The following is a 20,419-nucleotide window of genomic DNA, read 5'->3' on the forward strand; positions in this document are numbered from 1 at the left end:
TCTTGAATGTGTTTGCTTTGTTCTTGGGATTCGAACCCACGCCTCCTGGGGAGACTGCGACCTTAACGCAACGCCTTAGACCACTCTGCCATCCTGGCATCTGGTAATGCTCTCTTGAATGTGTTTGCTTTGTTCTTGGGATTCGAACCCACGCCTCCTGGGGAGACTGCGACCTGAACGCAACGCCTTAGACTGCTCTGCCATCCTGGCATCTGGTAATGCTCTCTTGAATGTGTTTGCGTTGTTCTTGGGATTCGAACCCACGCCTCCTGGGGAGACTGCGACCTGAACGCAACGCCTTAGACCGCTCTGCCATCCTGGCATCTGGTAATGCTCTCTTGACTGTGTTTGCTTTATTATTGCTTGGTACTTTCAATGGGCACTGTCTGAGGCGGGATTCGAACCCACGCCTCCTGGGGAGACTGCGACCTGAACGCAACGCCTTAGACCGCTCTGCCATCCTGGCAATTGGTAATGCTCTCTTGACTGTGTTTGCTTTATTATTGCTTGGTACTTTCAATGGGCACTGTCTGAGGCGGGATTCGAACCCACGCCTCCTGGGGAGACTGCGATCTGAACGCAACGCCTTAGACCGCTCTGCCATCCTGGCAGCTGGTAATGCTCTCTTGACTGTGTTTGTTTTGTAATTGCTTGGTACTTTCAATGGGCAATGTCTGAGGCGGGATTCGAACCCACGCCTCCTGGGGAGACTGCGACCTGAACGCAACGCCTTAGACCGCTCTGCCATCCTGGCAGCTGGTAATTCTCTCTTGACTGTGTTTGCTTTGTTATTGCTTTGTACTTTCAATGGGCTCTGTCTGAGGCGGGATTCGAACCCACGCCTCCTGGGGAGACTGCGACCTGAACGCAACGCCTTAGACCACTCTGACATCCTGGCAACTGGTAATTCTCTCTTGACTGAGTTTGCTTTGTTATTGCTTGGTACTTTCAATGGGCTCTGTCTGAGGTGGGATTCGAACCCACGCCTCCTGGGGAGACTGCGACCTGAACGCAACGCCTTAGCCATCCTGGCAACTGGTAATTCTCTCTTGACTGTGTTTGCTTTTTTCTTGCTTGGTACTATCAATGGGCTCTGTCTGAGGTGGGATTCGAACCCACGCCTCCTGGGGTTACTGCGACCTGAACGCAACGCCTTTGACAACTCTGCCATCCTGGCAACTGGTACCTCTCTCTTGACTGTGTTTGCTTTGTTCTTGCTTGGTACTTTCAATGGGCTCTCTCTGAGGCGGGATTCGAACCCACGCCTCCTGGGGAGACTGCGACCTGAACGCAACGCCTTAGACCGCTCTGCCATCCTGGCATCTGGTAATGCTCTCTTGAATGTGTTTGCTTTGTTCTTGCTTGGTACTTTCAATGGGCACTGTCTGAGGCGGGATTCGAACCCACGGCTCCTGGGGAGACTGCGACCTGAACGCAACGCCTTAGACCGCTCTGCCATTCTGGTCTCTGGTAATGCTCTCTTGACTGTGTTTGCTTTGTTCTTGGTTGGCACTTTCAATGGGCTCTGTCTGAGGCGGATTTCGAACCCACGCCTCCTGGGGAGACTGCGACCTGAACGCAACGTCTTAGACCGCTCTGCCATCCTGGCAACTGGTAATGCTCTCTTGACTGTGTTTGCTTTGTTCTTGGTTGGCACTTTCAATGGGCTCTGTCTGAGGTGGGATTCGAACCCACGCCTCCTGGGGAGACTGCGATCTGAACGCAACGCCTTAGACCACTCTGCCATCCTGGGAACTGGTAATGCTCTCTTGACTGTGTTTGCTTTGTTCTTGGTTGGCACTTTCAATGGGCTCTGTCTGAGGCGGATTTCGAACCCACGCCTCCTGGGGAGACTGCGACCTGAACGCAACGCCTTAGACCGCTCTGCCATCCTGGCATCTGGTAATGCTCTCTTGACTGAGTTTGCTTTATTATTGCTTGGTACTTTCAATGGGCACTGTCTGAGGCGGGATTCGAACACACGCCTCCTGGGGAGACTGCGACCTGACCGCAACGCCTTAGACCACTCTGCCATCCTGGCAGCTGGTAATGTTCTCTTGAATGTGTTTGCTATGTTCTTGCTTGGTACTTTCAATGGGCAATTTCTGAGGCGGGATTCGAACCCACGCCTCCTGGGGAGACTGCGACCTGAGCGCAACGCCTTAGACCACTTTGCCATCCTGGCATCTGGTAATGCTCTCTTGAATGTGTTTGCTTTGTTCTTGGGATTCGAACCCACGCCTCCTGGGGAGACTGCGACCTGAACGCAACGCCTTAGACCGCTCTGCCATCCTGGCATCTGGTAATGTTCTCTTGACTGTGTTTGCTTTGTTCTTGCTTGGTACTTTCAATGGGCACTGTCTGAGGTGGGATTCGAACCCACGCCTCCTGGGGAGACTGCGACCTGAACGCAACGCCTTAGACCGCTCTGCCATCTTGGCAACTGGTAATGCTCTCTTGACTGTGTTTGCTTTATTATTGCTTGGTACTTTCAATGGGCACTGTCTGAGGCGGGATTCGAACCCACGCCTCCTGGGGAGACTGCGACCTGAGCGCAACGCCTTAGACCACTTTGCCATCCTGGCATCTGGTAATGCTCTCTTGAATGTGTTTGCTTTGTTCTTGGGATTCGAACCCACGCCTCCTGGGGACACTGCGACCTGAACGCAACGCCTTAGACCGCTCTGCCATCCTGGCATCTGGTAATGCTCTCTGGACTGTGTTTGCTTTATTATTGCTTGGTACTTTCAATGGGCACTGTCTGAGGCGGGATTCGAACCCACGCCTCCTGGGGAGACTGCGACCTGAACGCAACGCCTTAGACCGCTCTGCCATCCTGGCAACTGGTAATGCTCTCTTGAATGTGTTTGCTTTGTTCTTGGTTGGCACTTTCAATGGGCTCTGTCTGAGGCGGGATTCGAACCCACGCCTCCTGGGGAGACTGTGATCTGAACGCAACGCCTTAGACCACTCTGCCATCCTGGCCACTGGTAATGCTCTCTTGACTGTGTTTGCTTTATTATTGCTTGGTACTTTCAATGGGCAATGTCTGAGGCGGGATTCAAACCCACGCCTCCTGGGGAGACTGCGACCTGAACGCAACGCCTTAGACCACTCTGCCATCCTGGCATCTGGTAATGCTCTCTTGAATGTGTTTGCTTTGTTCTTGGGATTCGAACCCACGCCTCCTGGGGAGACTGCGACCTGAACGCAACGCCTTAGACCGCTCTGCCATCCTGGCATCTGGTAATGCTCTCTTGACCGTGTTTGCTTTATTATTGCTTGGTACTTTCAATGGGCACTGTCTGAGGCGGGATTCGAACCCACGCCTCCTGGGGAGACTGCGACCTGAACGCAACGCCTTAGACCGCTCTGCCATCCTGGCAATTGGTAATGCTCTCTTGACTGTGTTTGCTTTATTATTGCTTGGTACTTTCAATGGGCACTGTCTGAGGCGGGATTCGAACCCACGCCTCCTGGGGAGACTGCGATCTGAACGCAACGCCTTCGACGGCTCTGCCATCCTGGCAGCTGGTAATGCTCTCTTGAATGTGTTTGTTTTGTTATTGCTTGGTACTTTCAATGGGCAATGTCTGAGGCGGGATTCGAACCCACGCCTCCTGGGGAGACTGCGACCTGAACGCAACGCCTTAGACCGCTCTGCCATCCTGGCAGCTGGTAATTCTCTCTTGACTGTGTTTGCTTTGTTATTGCTTTGTACTTTCAATGGGCTCTGTCTGAGGCGGGATTCGAACCCACGCCTCCTGGGGAGACTGCGACCTGAACGCAACGCCTTAGACCGCTCTGCCATCCTGGCCGCTGGTAATGCTCTCTTGACTGTGTTTGCTTTGTTCTTGCTTGGTACTTTCAATGGGCTCTGTCAGAGGCGGGATTCGAACCCACGCCTCCTGGGGAGACTGCGACCTGAACGCAACGCCTTAGACCGCTCTGCCATCCTGGTAGCTTGTAATGCTCTCTTGACTGTGTTTGCTTTTTTCTTGCTTGGTAAGTTCAATGGGCTCTGTCAGAGGCGGGATTCGAACCCACGCCTCCTGGGGAGACTGCGACCTGAACGCAACGCCTTAGACCGCTCTGCCATGCTGGCAACTGGTAATGCTCTCTTGACTGTGTTTGCTTTCTTCTTGCTTGGCACTTTCAATGGGCTCTGTCAGAGGCGGGATTCGAACCCACGCCTCCTGGGGACACTGCGACCTGAACGCAACGCCTTAGAACGCACTGCCATCCTGGCAACTGGTAATGCTCTCTTGACTGTGTTTGCTTTGTTATTGCTTGGTACTTTCAATGGGCTCTGTCTGAGGCGGGATTCGAACCCACGCCTCCTGGGGTTACTGCGACCTGAACGCAACGCCTTAGACCGCTCTGCCATCCTGGCAAATGGTAATTCTCTCTTGACTGTGTTTGCTTTGTTATTGCTTGGTAGCGGCGCACCTTCAAAAATGCTTCAAAAATATACAATATGTATAATAAATATATAAATATATATATTTTTAGAATTAGAATTAGAATTAGAAATCCCTTTATTGTCATTGTACTCAAGTGTGCAATGAGATTAGAGGGCTCCCCTCTCCAGTGCAATACAACAATAATACAGACAAATATATAAATTAGATAAATAAATAAGAGAGTGCAATGGAATTTAGTACTGAATAGTGTATATAAAAACACATCACAATGCTGTTCTGCAAGGTAAGGGTGTTCTCGTGTGTGTGTGAGAGTTCAGAATGGAGATGGCTCTCGGAAAGAAACTGTTTCTCAGTCTATTGGTCCTCGATTTGATGCATCTGTAGCGCCTGCCAGAGGGCATCAGGTCGAACAGGTGTGAGTTTGGGTGGGTATTGTCTTTGACGATGTTGAGAGCCCTTCTGAGGCACCGGGCGGTGTAGATGTCCGACAGTGAGGGGAGAGGGCAGCCAATAATCCTTTGCGCTGTTTTGACTGTCCTCTGGAGCCTCACTCTGTCCGCCTCAGTGCAGCCGCTGTACCAGGTGGAGACACAGTACGTCAGCAGGCTCTCGATGGACGAGTGGTAGAAGGCTAGCAGCAGCTTCCTGTCCAGGTTGAATTTCCTGAGGACTCTCAGGAAGTGCAGACGCTGGCGGACCTTCTTTACCACTGCTGTGGTGTTGTGAGTCCAAGAAAGGTCGTCGGAGATCTGTACTCCCAGGAACTTGAACGTGTGGACCCTCTCCACACACACGCCTTCGATGCAGAGGGGGGGCGGCACCGTCTTGTTCCTCCTGAAGTCGACAACAATCTCCTTTGTTTTTGCAGTGTTAAGGTGCAGTCTGTTGTCCTTGCACCAAGCTGTCAGTCTCTTTACCTCCTCTCTGTAGGCTGTCTCGTCACCTTCCGAGATCAGACCGACCACTGTCGTGTCGTCAGCAAACTTGACGATGGTGTTGTTGCCGTGGGCCGGGCTGCAGTCGTAGGTGTAGAGGGCGTACAGGAGAGGGCTCAGCACGCATCCTTGAGGGGAACCGGTGCTCAGCATGCGGGTGGAGGACGTGTAGGGGCCGAGCAACACAGTCTGGGGTCTGTTGGTCAGAAAGTCCTTAATCCAGATGCGTGTGAGGGCAGGGAGGCCGAGAATGTCCAGTTTGGCGACGAGGATGTCTGGGATGATCGTGTTGAATGCCGAGCTGTAGTCCACAAAGAGCATCCTTGCATAGCTCTGCTGTTGTTCCAGGTGGCCCAGCACAACATGCAGAGCAGTGTCGATGGCGTCCTCAGTGGATCTGTTAGCCCGGTATGCAAACTGGTAGGGGTCCAGAGTGGGAGGAAGGCAGTCCCTGATGTGCTGGAGAACCAGCCTCTCGACGCACTTCATGATGACTGGTGTGAGAGCAACAGGACGGTAGTCATTCAGGTGGACGGCTGGTGACTTTTTGGGGACAGGAATAATGGTGGAAGTTTTCAAGCAGGAGGGGATGACTGCTTGAGCCAGGGAGCGGTTGAAGATCCTGCAGAAAACATGTGCCAGTTGGTGGGCACATGCTCTGAGGACCTTGCCTGGTATTCCGTCGGGTCCAGTAGCTTTTCTGGGGTTAACCGCCTCACATCGTGTTCCTCTACGATGAGTGGGGGGAGTTGGAGCATGAAGTGCGGGGGTGTGGCGGTTGGGGCGAGTCAAAGCGAGCGAAGAAGCAGTTAAGCTCCTCTGCCAGCGATGCACTCGGGTCTACAGAGGTCGTGCTGCCGCCACGGAAGTTGGTGATGCTCCGTAGACCCTGCCACACCTCCCGTGGTCTGTTACTGGCAAGGTGGGCCTCCAGCCTCCCCTTGTAGATTGCCTTGGCTAGCTTGATGCCTTTGCTCAGGTCAGCACGGGCCACCCTGTACTGGGCTTTGTCGCCTGACCTGAAGGCAGCGTCCCGGGCCTTGAGGAGAGCGCGAACCCTGCTGGACATCCAGGGCTTCGCATTTGGGAAGGTCCGTATAGTCCTGTGTAGGGACACAGTTTCCATGCAGAACTTGATGTAGTCCAGTACACAATGTGTGTAGACATCAAGGTCCTGATGATCAAAGAGGTCCCAGTTTGTGTCTTGAAAGCAGTCCTGTAATTCACTCATGGCGTCGTCACGCCAGGTTTTCACAGTCTTTGTGGTGGGCCTGAATCTGCGTCTGAGAGGGGTGTACGCAGGTGCGAGCTGCAAGGACAGGTGGTCTGACTGGCCGAGAGGGGCGAGTGGGAGGGCCCTGTATGCGTGCTTGATGTTCGAGTACACATGGTCGAGAGTGTTGTCTCCCCTCGTTGGGCACTTGACATGCTGGTGAAACTGTGGGAGTACAGTCTTTAAATTGGCCTTATTAAAGTCTCCCGCTACTACGTGAACGCCATCAGGTTGGGCCCGCTGATGTTTATTGATGACGCACGCGAGTAGCGAGAGCGCCGTGCTAGTGCTAGCGTCGGGAGGGATGTAAACAGCTGTGACAATCACGACCGTTAGCTCCCTCGGGAGAAAATAAGGCCGGCATTTAACGAACATGAACTCGATGTCGGGGGAAGAGTGCTTCTCGACGATCGTGCTATCGCCGCACCAGTTCTCATGCACGTAAACACAGAGCCCCCCGCCCCTCCTCTTACCGGTGTCCCTCGTCCGATCCGCGCGATGTAGCGAGCGCCCGGCCAGCTGGATGCTAGCGTCGGGGACGTCTGCGTGCAGCCAGGATTCCGTGACGACGATCACACTGCTATCTCTCACATGCGGTTTCCCAGGATTTGTAATCCCAGATCGTCGATTTTGTGGACCATGGATCTGGCGTTGGTGAGGTACAGACTCGGCAGTGGTTGCCTGTGGGGCTGCCGCCGCAGCCGTTGCAAGACACCGGACCTGCAGCCCCGCTTCTGCTTCCTCTCTCTGCGTCGCCTGCGCCGCCTCCCGGCCCCGATGACAAGCCACGGTGAGCCGGGCAGCCTCGCCAGTTCGTCCGGAATTTTGCGATCATAGCAAAATTCCTCTGTGATGGTTAATTCGCATCGATATCCAATGTCCACGATGTCCTGGCGGGTATATCGATGTTGTGCCTCAGTTGGTGCCAATAAGAGCAAGCAAACACTAATAAAAAGTAATAAGGAGCACTGGGAGGGAGAGCTGTTAGCCGCTGCGTCTATGCGCGCCGCCATCTTGAAATTCATATATATATATATATATATATATATATATATATATATATATATATATATATACGGGGAGAGAGAGAGAGTGAAATTCATGTTATAACAAAAAAACCTAATTATTATTAAAACGTATTATTTTTTTATTCCCCAGCCATTCTTTTTGTATTTATTTAATTACTCCGACTTTTTCCTGCTGGTACGCCGTCCGGTGTGCCCTGTGAAATGAAAGGTGGCATTCGTTATTTATTTATTCATTTATAACTGACAGCCTCGCGCTCCGCTCGTGCCCGGGCGGAAGAGGTGCTCCAATTCGGCTTAACTGTGACACACGCCCGCCCTCCTCCCCCGGAGCTTCCATTCGGTTAAACTTAGGGGCCGCTTGGCACCGCCCGTGCCCGGGGAAGGTGCTCCTCTTCGGCTTACTGTGACGCGAGCATGCCCTCCTCCTCCGGAGCTTCCATTCGGTTAAACTTAGGGGCCGCTTGGAACCGCCCGTGCCCGGGGAAGGTGCTCCTCTTCGGCTTACTGTGACGCGAGCATGCCCTCCTCCTCCGGAGCTTCCATTCGGTTAAACTTAGGGGCCGCTTGGCACCGCCCGTGCCCGGGGAAGGTGCTCCTCTACGGCTTAACTGCCACGCACGCCGGCCGGAGCTCTGGTACGGTCCGAACCGCGCGAAACGTCGACACCGATCGTGTCCGGGGGAACGTGCTCTTCTTCGTCCACTCTCCTCTTCGCCCACGCTCTTCTTCGGCGCACGCCGGCCGTCTAACCGCTCCAGCGCCCCGTCGTGCCGCTCGGCGAAACTACAATGCCCCCGAATATTTTTTAGACCCGCAAAGCACTGAACCCGCGAAAGGTGAACCGCGAAGTAGCGAGGGTTCACTGTATGTATAAGACCAAGACCTACAAAAAAGTCTCTTGGAGCAATGAGCTAGGTTTTACAGGAAGTCGGCCATTTTGAATTTACTTAAAAGGGGGCGGGTCACCACAACGGACTTTGTGTAGAAATTATTATTGGGGCCCGAGCAGCGACCGCGGCGAGGTCCCTGTTGTTTTTGTAGAAATTATTATTAGGGCCCGAGCAGTGACCACTGCGAGGTCCCTATTGTTTTTCTAGAAATTGTTATTAGGGCCCGAGCTGCGACGGCTGCGAGGTCCCTATTGTTTTTGTAGAAAATATTATTACTTTTATTATTATTATTATTATTATTATTATTATTATTAGGGCCTGAGCAGCGACCGCTGCGAAGTCCCTATTGTTTTTGTAGAAATTATTATTATTATTATTTTTCCGATTGTTCGATCGCATTTTTGACCCCCGAAACATGCACAAAAACTCACCAAACTTGGCAGTCTCATCGGGCATGGCGAAAAATTTGATATTTTAACGTCTAATTTGAACAGGAAGTGAGTTATGAATTTTTGAAAGTCCGACTTTTGCCCTTTTTTGCATGTTTACAGGGGTCATTCATTTGCACCCTGATCCTAAAGGCTTCATCTGATTGCCTTAAAATTCTGTCTGTAGCATCATAAGACCTGGGACAAACACTGGGGCTAAAATCTTTTGTTTCCGAAATACTATATGACGGGGGCGGGGCTTCAAAATTTTCACTTAAGATTTCCTTCGCCGCAATGGACAAAATGCTTAATAACTCTCCTGCACATGCTGCTAAAAATCCAAAACTTCACATGTACATAAAGAGTCGGTACCTGAAGACATATATATGTTTATATTCAGTTATACACCTTGCGCCAATCAATATCATTTTTTACATTTTGACGTACTGCACGGTACCCTTTTAACGAATCCGATTGAAAATTGGCTAGAAAAGACTCAAGACATTGATCTTACTCTATCCCTATTTTTGTGACTTTCCTTCAAAGGGCGTGGCTATTACGGTGCCGCAGAGTCTGGTTATTCTCCGTGGCAACAAAAGTTCCTGCAAAATGATTCAGATGATCCATCTTCTCAAAATTTTTCACATTTGAGGATATTCAGGCCCTGAAGACGGCTGCCAACTAATTTTTGATCGCAGTGGTAGCGCCACCAACTGGTTAAAACAAATACAAATTATTTTCGTTGATGTTTTTCTCCGGGCAGGTTAACAAAATCTACCTTATATTTGCTCGGATGAGTGTTTAGGCCTTGAGGATGTCACAATACGAAAGTCTTTCGCCTTCTTCAGAGTGTCACATGATGGTGTCTTGTGACCCGTCTTTATCAGCTGATGTTCCATGAGGGCGTGACTTACCTGTCACAAGAATGAAAGCAAGTCACGCCCCCCGCTGTCCGTTCACTCCGCCAAGATGCTGCTCCAGGTGGTAGAGAGGATGAAGGCTCCCTTGTCTCTGTTCATGGTTTTTATGCCTCGCTTGCAGATCTCAATGGCCTCTCTGATCCAGCGCTGTTGTTTGTTCTCTTCGGTGCGGATGACCCTGCCCTTCTCCCGGTCCATGATGTGGTTTTCCCTTTTGCAGTGGTCAGTGATTGCTGATTTGTAATGTTCATGTTGTGCTTGTTCTTTTACTGCTCTGATTTTTTCATTTTTTTGACAGGTAAGTCACACCCTCATGGAACATCAGCTGATAAAGACGGGTCTCAAGACACCATCATGCGACACTCTGAAGAAGGCGAAAGACTCGCCGAAACATGTCAGGTAAAAAATTAACCTAAAACATAATTGTCTGCTTTTAATTAAAGGATTGGAAGAGTTTAAACCTGGCTAGTTTTATTCGATGTCCTGCATCTTGTGTCACTGTTATTCTGTGGAATACTGTGTGTGTGGCAGGTGAAGCTGGACAAAGAAAGTGAAAGAATGTGAGGTTTGGGAGGTTTTAGGTCGGTGCCTGGCGCAGACAGATACCTCGAGGGGGAAGGGATGCACAAGAAACGACCCTTCAGCCACAAGCAGGAGGGGCCACCACTTGAAGAAAGACCAATAAGAGCAAGCTAATGTTAACTGCAGGATACACATAGCCAATAGAATCATGCCAGGATGCCTTTGTCTCTGTGCCATTTGCATATTGTATAGGATGAATCATTACTGGGCAACTCGGGTAGTACATTCGCTGGTGGCAAGAGAGGTGTAGAGTTGTATTGAGAGGGACCCGAGACCCAGGTGCCATGTAGAAAATCTGTATTGGGAATAAATCCACTTTGTGCGTTAAAATGCCGGCTTCCTGATACCTTTCTATTGCAGAACGAGCGCGCATATTGTTGGATGAGTGAGAGTTGGGTAAGGTCGCAAATTGGAGTCAGATTACTTATTTGAGTTTACATTGGGTAAAGTTAAATTCTAACATTGATATAAAGATAAATTCCAAAAATTTATGGTGACGCCGACGTGATGCATGAGAGGTAAAAGAAGTTTGGAACTTCGAGAAAAACCACATGAGACTGGGTCTCGCACGTCCACACTAGGTGACGAACTGAGAAAGGATAAAAGAGCCACACATCCGACCGTCTTTCCTCTTGGGCCCACAGTGAAACAAGGTAAGCAGAACCCTTTCAAATTCTGCACATTGGCAACGCTAAATTATAAGAGGAAGGAGGAGCGGAACGTAGTAAGCGTAAAAGTGTTGGACGCTATTAGGGTGTAAAATCTGGGATTTACCTTCTAGCATAATTAATGGCGCAAAAGTAAAGTAGTATAGTTCAAAAAAATGAAAGTGTAACAGTGTGGTAGGGTGTAAAATCTGGGATTTACCTACGAGTATAATTAGTGGTTAAGTGTAATAGTATAGTTATTGGCGCAAAAATAAAAAGTGTAACAGTGTGGACGTTAGTAGGGTGTAAAATCTGGGATTTACCTACTAGAATAGTTTGGAACTATTCGTGGTTAAGATACGGTATAAAATCTGGGATTTACGTGTCTGTGTGGAAGCTGTGTGAATGTGAAGGCTAAAATTGTTCTGCGTAAGAAGTGTGTTTGGGACACGCACGAGTGGATTTTGATTTCAAGATGGCGAAGGAGAGTTGTAAGTGTGATAGTGGTCTCGGGTCCCGGGTGTGGCACGGAGATTAAGAATAAATTAATAAAAATGAAACATAAAAAAGAGAAGAAAGACATGAAGTAGGGATGAAATAAGAAAAGAGAAAGAAAGAAAGCTAGAGAAAAGAGAAAGAAATTGTGTCAGTGTAGAGATTGGAAGTTCAATAAGAAAAGTGTCAGGTTCGCCGGTCGGCGAGGAGGAAAAGAAACAATGAAAAGGATAAGAATTAGGGTCTGCTGTAAGGAGGAATTGAAGAAATAAATATTTTATGTTTCATACTTTAGTTGATGGTCTTTCTATTAAGGTAACTGTAATTAGTAACTGGAATGAAATGCACAGATGGAAATGACACAAAGAAAAAAAGATTGGTGTTATGAAATCATAATTGAATTAAGCTTTTGAGAGCATGAGAAACCTTTGCAAGAGCATAGGTGGTTCCTGACTTTGTAGTTTGTGATTTGATACCTTCATTGTTTGAGTGGCTTTGGTAAGGCTACAGTGAATTTGGAAAATTAAAGGAAAAAAATAAGAGTGAGAAAGATTTTACAGAAGGCAATGAGTATAGGTGTAATCGTAAAATCATGAGTGTGCTCTAACAAAGAGTTAACAGCTCTTTGAAGTTAAATGCTCGTTCCCAAGTAGGGGGAGGAAGTCAGAGAAAGAGGATGAAGTGATTGAAAAAGTGGAAGAAAAGACGGAATGTCTGAGAGGCATTCATCCACAGTTGCCAGACTCGCAACAGTATGTGTTTGAGCCGCCGCCCGATCCGACGGCGCCATTAATGGCCCCGTAGTCACATTGGGGGGGCAGAATGGTTTGAGATGCAAAAGATAAAGATTCACGGATGGCACCAGCGACCATACAATTGATCGAACAGGCTGTGAATAATGAGAGAGAGGGTGCGCGGAGAACAGCAGGGGAGTGTGGAGACGCCCATGCTGGCCCCGGGGGGGAGCACCAGCAGGAACATGTAAACATTTCAGACACAAGAGGAAAAACAGGCATCAATGGCAGTCGTTAACTGATTGAAAAGGAAGATATGCCTTTTGGTGCTCTCGAAAGAAGGTCACAGTCCTTTAGTTTCAGAGGTGTGTCTCGGCACCCCCCCTCGATGTTGCAGACGTTGATCTAATCTTCAGGCATCTGCCTCTCCTTGAGGTGTTCTCATGTGGTCGAGCATGGGTCGCACTGTGGAGCAATTTTTTTTGCAGTGCTAGTGTAGTAAGGTACGGGATAAAGTATATATTCAACCGAACAATAAATATAAATTGGCATGGAGTATGAACGCAAGTTGAACACTGAAACATGCAGGGGACACCTGAGGAACGGCAGAGCAGCGACAGTCTTATTAAAATTTACATTTTTAAGCAAAGGGATTATGGTTTTGGGATAAGTTTTAAGTGAAGTATTCTATGAACATGTTGAAAGAAAATCTTTGGAAAGGGGAATATCTAGCCATTGGAGATTGGTTTACCAAATATAAAGTTGGACTAAATAGTTTTGTAGATGATTTATTAACTGATGTGTATTAAATGTGACAAAGGTGGAAGACAGATGTTTTTTGACTGTACGACGCGAACGCTGACATGACAATTTTAAAGGACATGACAGCATTCCATAAATGCCAGACTGCTAACATCCGCATCTATGAGCTGTTTGATGTCACAGGTGCAGTGTCGTCAGCTACGTCCAGGATAGGAGAAACACATCACGGAGAGTGAATGCGAAAAGCAAGAGACCCAGAGTTGTAAATTTTGGCATACGCTGGCTAAATTAAGGCAAAATTATGGATCTGCCAGCACAAATCTCAGTGAAATCAAGGCGGACGCGCCAAGGGAGGGGTCTCTGTGTGGAATTGGAAAGTATCTTTTGGTGAATGAAAGTGTGAAAGAAAAGTATTTTGTATGCATATGTGGTTTGAGTGAATGTTTAAGGGACGGGCCTCAGGAAAGAAACAGAAAATTGATTGAGGACACCAGCAAGCCCTGACGGTACTATGGATGCAATGGGCGGACAGGCCTGATCACCCTGAATCCCTATTGCACTCCCAAGTATTGATTTTCAAATTGTTATTGGAGAAAGATTGGAGTAATTAAATTCAAACATCAGGTGAATGGTTGATTGACGTTATTACACAAAATTTATGCAAAACTGAAAGTTTCAGGATGGAGGTAATTTGGCCCGTCTCACTGGCAATTGTCACTCCTCCAGCTCTCTCCACAGGTTTGAAGTGACATGTGACCTGTGTGACCAGAAGGCCGGAGAACGCTTCAAATAGCGCCTCACCACGCCCATCCCGGAGGTTCTCCTCAACAAGGAGGGAGAAATAAGATATTCTAATTTAGGGTCCACGGTACAGATTAAAATATAGTTGTTGCTTTAGCCTGTTCATGTGCCCCACAGGTTTGATGATTATTCACATTGGATGCACGACTAGATAACACACGCCCAGTCAAGGATAGGGCAAACATTTCTTGGATTGTTCAGACTTTTCCATATAATACAGCACCACAGCAGTGATACTTGAAGTTAATGTCGAATTAGTGGCACTGTCTTTATAGAAAATTACTCACTTAACGCAAGGGTAGGTTGTTGTAGAGGAGATATTTCAGACACAAATGACCCTGAATGTTATTCTGATATTTTCCATTGTATCGTAGTTCATTGTATTTAGGACTAAGACATTGTAAAACACTGTTTGGAAGAACTTATAGAATACCTCAAATTTAAGAACAAATGGGAAATAGATGTTGAAGCAACTTTAGTTGACCATATGTGAAAAGTGTTAAGAAAACAAAAGACAGGCGCAAATTTAGAGTGACAAGGATCTTTCTGTCTCCCAGCAGGGGCACTAAAATAGTGAAGCCAGGATACTAGGTGCGTGTAAGAAGTTTGAAGATAAGACATTTGTAATTACCCAAGGGCGAAGGAAGTGTTAGTAACAGCTCTCACAGCTGTAAAGATAGCAGAAAGGTCAACATTGGTGTTAAAGATGTTTCTATCAAAACAAGCCTGAACAAATGAATCAACCAGCCAAGATTGTCTTTTGTCACACGCGTGGAGCAGCCCTCAGCAGTCAGAGGAGAAGCTGGTGCTTCCTGCTCCCCACATGGTTTTTATTTGCATCCTAGCATAAGCAATTTGAATATGCAATTCATACAGAATGGAAAACTTGACATTTGACTCCATCACACTCTTCCAGCCTATTCTAATGGTTTCAGATTACAAGACATCTTTTGGTGTATGGTGTATTTTCACAAGGCCTGACACATACAAGTTATCTTTCTGGCCATGACGATATTGTTGCTTTAGAGATACCAAGCCTTGTGCTGAACCTCCCTAAGTCATAAGTTACGGCCTTAGAAGCGAGTGAGTCTCACTTTATCTGCTAAGGGTCTAAGAGGTCATCAACACCCCAAGGGAGGTGTCTACAGAAAAGGGTTCTGGCGTTGGGGAGTCACATTCGCGAGGAGCCGTACCTGGCACCCATAGGACAGTTCAATTTGAGGCCAGAAAGATACGAATGCATGTGCAACAAAGGGGGCCTGTAAGATTAGTTATAGTTTGAAACTTGCTAAGATGACAAACTAAACAACAAAACTAACAGATGAACATACAAACTTAAATTTCTTTTACATATCCCTCCTGTTTATCAAGTTTCAAATCTCATCTTCAAAGGCTGTCGCTTGAGGGGGGAGAAAAACTACCCAAAAACTCAAAAATTCTTGGAGAAAAGGGTAGAAACCCATGCCCCAAACGAGAAGCCCAAAAAAATAATAACAATTAAAAGATAATAAAGCAAAGCTAAAGCTGTTTTTGGTCCAATACATGTATGTACAAAATAAACCCGGAACATCAAACATTCACAACTGCAACGCTTTTCTGTGAAGTCGTCAAAAAGGGTTCACATATCAGTAAAGTCCTCATCATTTTCGGAGTCGGTATACATAGGTTGGTGTTCGGACAGGGCTACAGAAACCTGAGCAGCTACCTTCAATTCCATAGTATTCATGACTTTGGAAATACAAATTTTAAAAATGGGGATTCCACAGGTGATACAAACACAAGATAATAAAAGGCTACAAATGATGAATGCAGCAACTGCAATAATTATGTGTTTCCAATTCCCAAATGCATTTTGTAACCATCGCCAAATGGAGTGAGAATCAACACCTTCCATACTCTGAGTTTTCTCCCTGTAGGCCCTGAGCAGTGTAAGGGTTTCTGTCAACGAGCCATTTGCCAATGTGTGCAGTGGGATAAAAGTACAACATTCACCAGATTCAAGTATTCGACAAACGCCTCCCCTTTCTGCCAATAACATGTCTAATGCTTGTCTATTTTGCAAAGCCACAAGTGAAGTGGCATGTAGTTGTGAGGCTGTATGTGTAAACAATGCTTCTGTGAAATTTGTCAGCGTGTTAACCTTATGATTCAAATAATTGATTAATTCAGTATGCTTATAGGTGGTTACAGGGAAAAGGTAACCCACGAGAGGCAGCTGTGAGAATGCTGCTGCTGTTTCATCTAATAATTTATCTTTATCGGAATATTTCGAGGTTGACCAATTGCATCAAAATATACTGGAGTATTTTGTATGATAGGTAGTTTTGAAGTAGCACTGCTCAGTTCCCTTCTCGCCCTGTGTGTACTGTTCGGTGTTTCGTCATCATCATTCACAACAAAAGAGGTCGTCTGCTGGACACCAGTAACATATATGCAAATTCCCGACCAATAAGGAGACAATTTAGCATACAAAGTGCCTCCACCACAATACCACCACAACTGAGACCGCCGAACAAACCTGGTGAGGTTTTTTGGAACAGTCTCAGTGGTGCTGCATAATGCGGTGTTGATTTTGCCATGGTCAGTGCACTTCATTCGTGCGCACCTATCTCGTTTAAAGCATGTGAAGTCCCCGGAAGATGGGGGGTGGAACAACATTGGTTTGGTTTCTGCTTGCACAATTGGAAAGTGGCTTGAGTATGCTAAACAATGGGAGGAACTTGCTAGGCCTCGGGTCATATTGAGGACACACTCTTACGGGACCGCTTCCACAACCTGCAAAGCGGCACGTGGTTTCATACACACCACACAATCCTTTTTTAGTGATTTTGCCACTGCCACTATTCGCTCAAGGAAAAGGTTATCATTGATACCAACACCTGTGTCTTCTCTTAACAATGTTTCAATGTCCTCTCCTTTAAAGTGAGTTTTAACGCCCCGTGCTTGTTTTTTTGTTTTCCCCCTTAAGGAGGTGACAATAACATGTGGGTCATCATAGTCCGGTGGCTGCCAATTATAACACAATTTGATTGGGACGTTTGGATGTGCTCCAGTCCCGTGCCATACCCATAGCGTGAGCATAGTGCAATTTTTTCCATCATTATTTGGAAGGGTTGACATTGGCTGTAACACAAAGGTTATGGTGGGTTCATCAGATGTCGCTACCTTGATGGCTATTTTATTATGCCAATTTAGTGCTCCTTGATTTCTTTTTATTTTTGACCAGTAATCACCATCAACAGAAGTGATATAATTTGACCAGGACCTCCAATTTGTATTGTCGCCATGAGCACTCATTAGATAAAACCAATAACCTCGCCACTGACTCATGTCAGTTATTTCGGTATATTGTTCTTCTAGTGTAACCCTTCCTGAATAATCTGGTATTGCTGAGACTTTTTCAAACTGGGTTCGGCGGGCCTGCAATTGATTCAGAGGAATGGTAATGGCATACTCTTGTGAAAGAGAGGTTACATTAATCAGTGTCCCTGAGTCTTTTGTCAGAAGCTGGAGGTTTTTCGACATGAGTGTAGACAGCAGTCTGCGGCTGTGCAACTTGGATGCGTCGATGTCGTCCTGGTCTCGAGGTCGTGCGCTGATTTCCACCAGGCACAGCCCTGCAAGGAAGTAGATGATGCATCTGGTCGACAGGGCTGTGCCCAGTCGCCGTTCCGCGGCTCGCTCCATCTTTCCGAGAGGGGTGTGTTTGCCACGGAAAACCCTCTTTCCAAGAGGGGTGTGTTTGCCACGGAAAACCCTCTTTCCAAGAGGGGTGTGTTTGCCACGGAAAACCCTCTTTCCAACTGTGGTCTTTCGTCGGTACACTGAGAGTGTACGTGGTGGAGATCCTATTCGGAGGGACCAGCGTCGCTCGGCCTGTCAGCAGGGAACCGGAGAAGCTTGCACTGCGACTGGTGGATCCAGCCGCCACGCCCCTCAACTTTTGCTGCCGTCGGGGTCACTGCAATCACCTGATGAGGGCCGTCCCAGCGTTCACTGTCCCAACGAGGTCGTTTCAGCACCTTGAGGAAAACTTGATCTCCCACACGGACGTGGTCTGTCTGTGGGTCAAAACACACTGGCAAGTCATTGTGTCTATGCATCTCTTTTTGGTCAAACATATTTTTCATGTAGACTGGGATCGATGTGCCTGTTGCTGTTTGTTCTGATGAGTCAAGATCTGGAAGTCTATATGGGCGTCCATATAGGATTTCGAAAGGGGACAGTGTCCTTCCTTCGGCGGGCACTATCCTCATTGCTGTGACGACAATTGAGATACAGTCGGGCCATTGTCGTTTTGTTTCTCTCATTGTCTTAATAAGTCTGGCCTTGACAGTTCCGTTAGTGCGTTCCACGAGTCCTGCAGACTGTGGGTGGTATGCACAGTGACGCTTTAAGTCAATTTGCAGTAATTGTCCCACTTTTGTTACAGCGTCATTCACAAAATGTGTGCCATTGTCACTTCGAATCACTCTTGGAATACCAAATGTTGGGATAATTCGATTACACAATGCTTTTACAACAGTTTTAGCATCAGCATGTGCTGTTGGAAACAACTCAACCCATTTTGAAAACACATCAACTATAACCAAGCAATATTGCATCCCCAATGCTTTGTTCAATTCAATGTAATCCATGTGTATTGTGTGAAAAGGTTCTGGAGGCAGAGGGAATGCTCCTCTGCGGGGCCTTAAATGCCCTTGCGCGTTGTTTTTCAAACAAATAACACATTGTCTGCAAAAATTTTTTGAAAAGTGTGTAAACCCATGTGTGTGGTAATAATTTTCTATCTGTGATGTCATTCCACCTGTTGATACATGAGACAAACCATGTGTCAATCTTGCTGCCCATTCAAACAATGATTTAGGTAGCCAGGGTTTGCCATCTGCCAATTTGCTGACCCTGTCCCCAGCTATGTTTGCACCTCTTTTTTCCCAATATGTGCGTTCAAGTAGTGGTGCATTTTTCTGACGCGAAATCAAAATCTTAAGTTGGCCAGTTGTGTGTGTGTCCATTTCCCCTTTCAACAGTGTAGTGTCGACAATGGGGGCACCTTGGGCTGCAGCTTTCGCTGCCTTGTCAGCGAGGCGGTTTCCAATTGTAATTGGGTCATTTCCTGTTAAGTGGGCTTCGCATTTACAAATCGCTACTTTGTCTGGCAGTTGCACTGCGCTCAGCAGCTGCTGAAGAAGTTCTTTATGTGTTACTTCTCTTCCGGTTGTCGTTTTGAAACCTCTGTTGGCCCAATGTCGACAGAACACATGAACTGACCCCCAACCATACTGGCTGTCTGTCCAGATTGTAATATGCTTTTTAGAAAACATCTTACAAGCCTGGATCAGTGCAGATAATTCTGCTGCTTGTGCTGAGCATGAAGATTTTAATGTCCCTTGAAACAAAACCTTAGTTTGTGTTGTTACAGCAAATCCCACCCTATTGCGGCCGTCTTCCCCTTTGCTTGCTGACCCGTCAACAAAAACTGTCTCTCCAGTCGGGAGAGGGGTGTCCATGAGGTCAGGTCGCGGTTTGGTGGTAATTTGGACGTGGCTCCCACAGTCGTGTGGAGTGCCATCTACTGGCGTGGGGAGGAGCGTCGCTGGATTAAGCGCACCACACCTTACAAGTGTGATGTGTCCTTGTGACAATAAGGTCGCCATGCAATGCAGATGTCGTGCTGGGGACAAAAATGTCATCTTTGTTTCCACAAGCAGGACCGCGACCGCGTGTGGCACTTTCAATGTTAACTTGTGGAATAAGATGATTTCAGCAGATGCCTCAACTGCTAACGCGGCAGCGAGGACTGCTTGGACACATTCTGGCGTGGCTCTAGCCACAGAATCTAATTGTTGTGAATAATATGCAACTGGTCTCATTTTTCCTCCGCATTTCTGTAGTAATACGGAGGTCATGAAACCGTTTTTTGCAGTCACTGTTTGCTCAAATGGCTTATCGTAATTTGGTAATGCTAATACAGCTGAATCTATGAGTTCACGCTTAACAAGTTCAAAAGCTTTGTCAGCCTCACGTGTCCAAACTATTTTGTCCTGCAAAGTCATTGGCTTGTCATAAATTATGTCTAGCAATGGTCGTGTGATTTCAGAGTAATTTGCAATCCATGCCCGACAATAATTGCACAAACCCAGAAAAGACATCATTTGCTTCTTTGTTATTGGTTTTGGGGCTCTGGCAACGGCTTCTTTTTGCTTATCACCAACAATGCGCCCCTTTTGAGTCAAAATGTGGCCCAAATATGTGACTTCCTTTTTCCACAGCTGCATCTTATCTTTCGAAACTTTGTTCCCTGTTTCATACAAGTATTGGAGCAGAGCCAATGTGTCTGTTTTGCACTGGTCATATGTGTCTGAAGCAACTAGAATATCATCCACATATGCCAAAATTTGACTTTTATGCGGAGCATTAAAGGAGGCCAAACACCGTGTGATTGCTTCTGAGAAAATTGTTGGGGAGTCACTAAATCCTTGAGTTAACCTCGTAAATGT

The sequence above is a fragment of the Idiotropiscis lumnitzeri genome, unplaced genomic scaffold, assembly GCF_059441095.1.
Source record: "Idiotropiscis lumnitzeri isolate Australia: NSW breed Sydney's pygmy pipehorse unplaced genomic scaffold, RoL_Ilum_1.0 HiC_scaffold_40, whole genome shotgun sequence".
NCBI lineage: Eukaryota > Metazoa > Chordata > Actinopteri > Syngnathiformes > Syngnathidae > Idiotropiscis > Idiotropiscis lumnitzeri.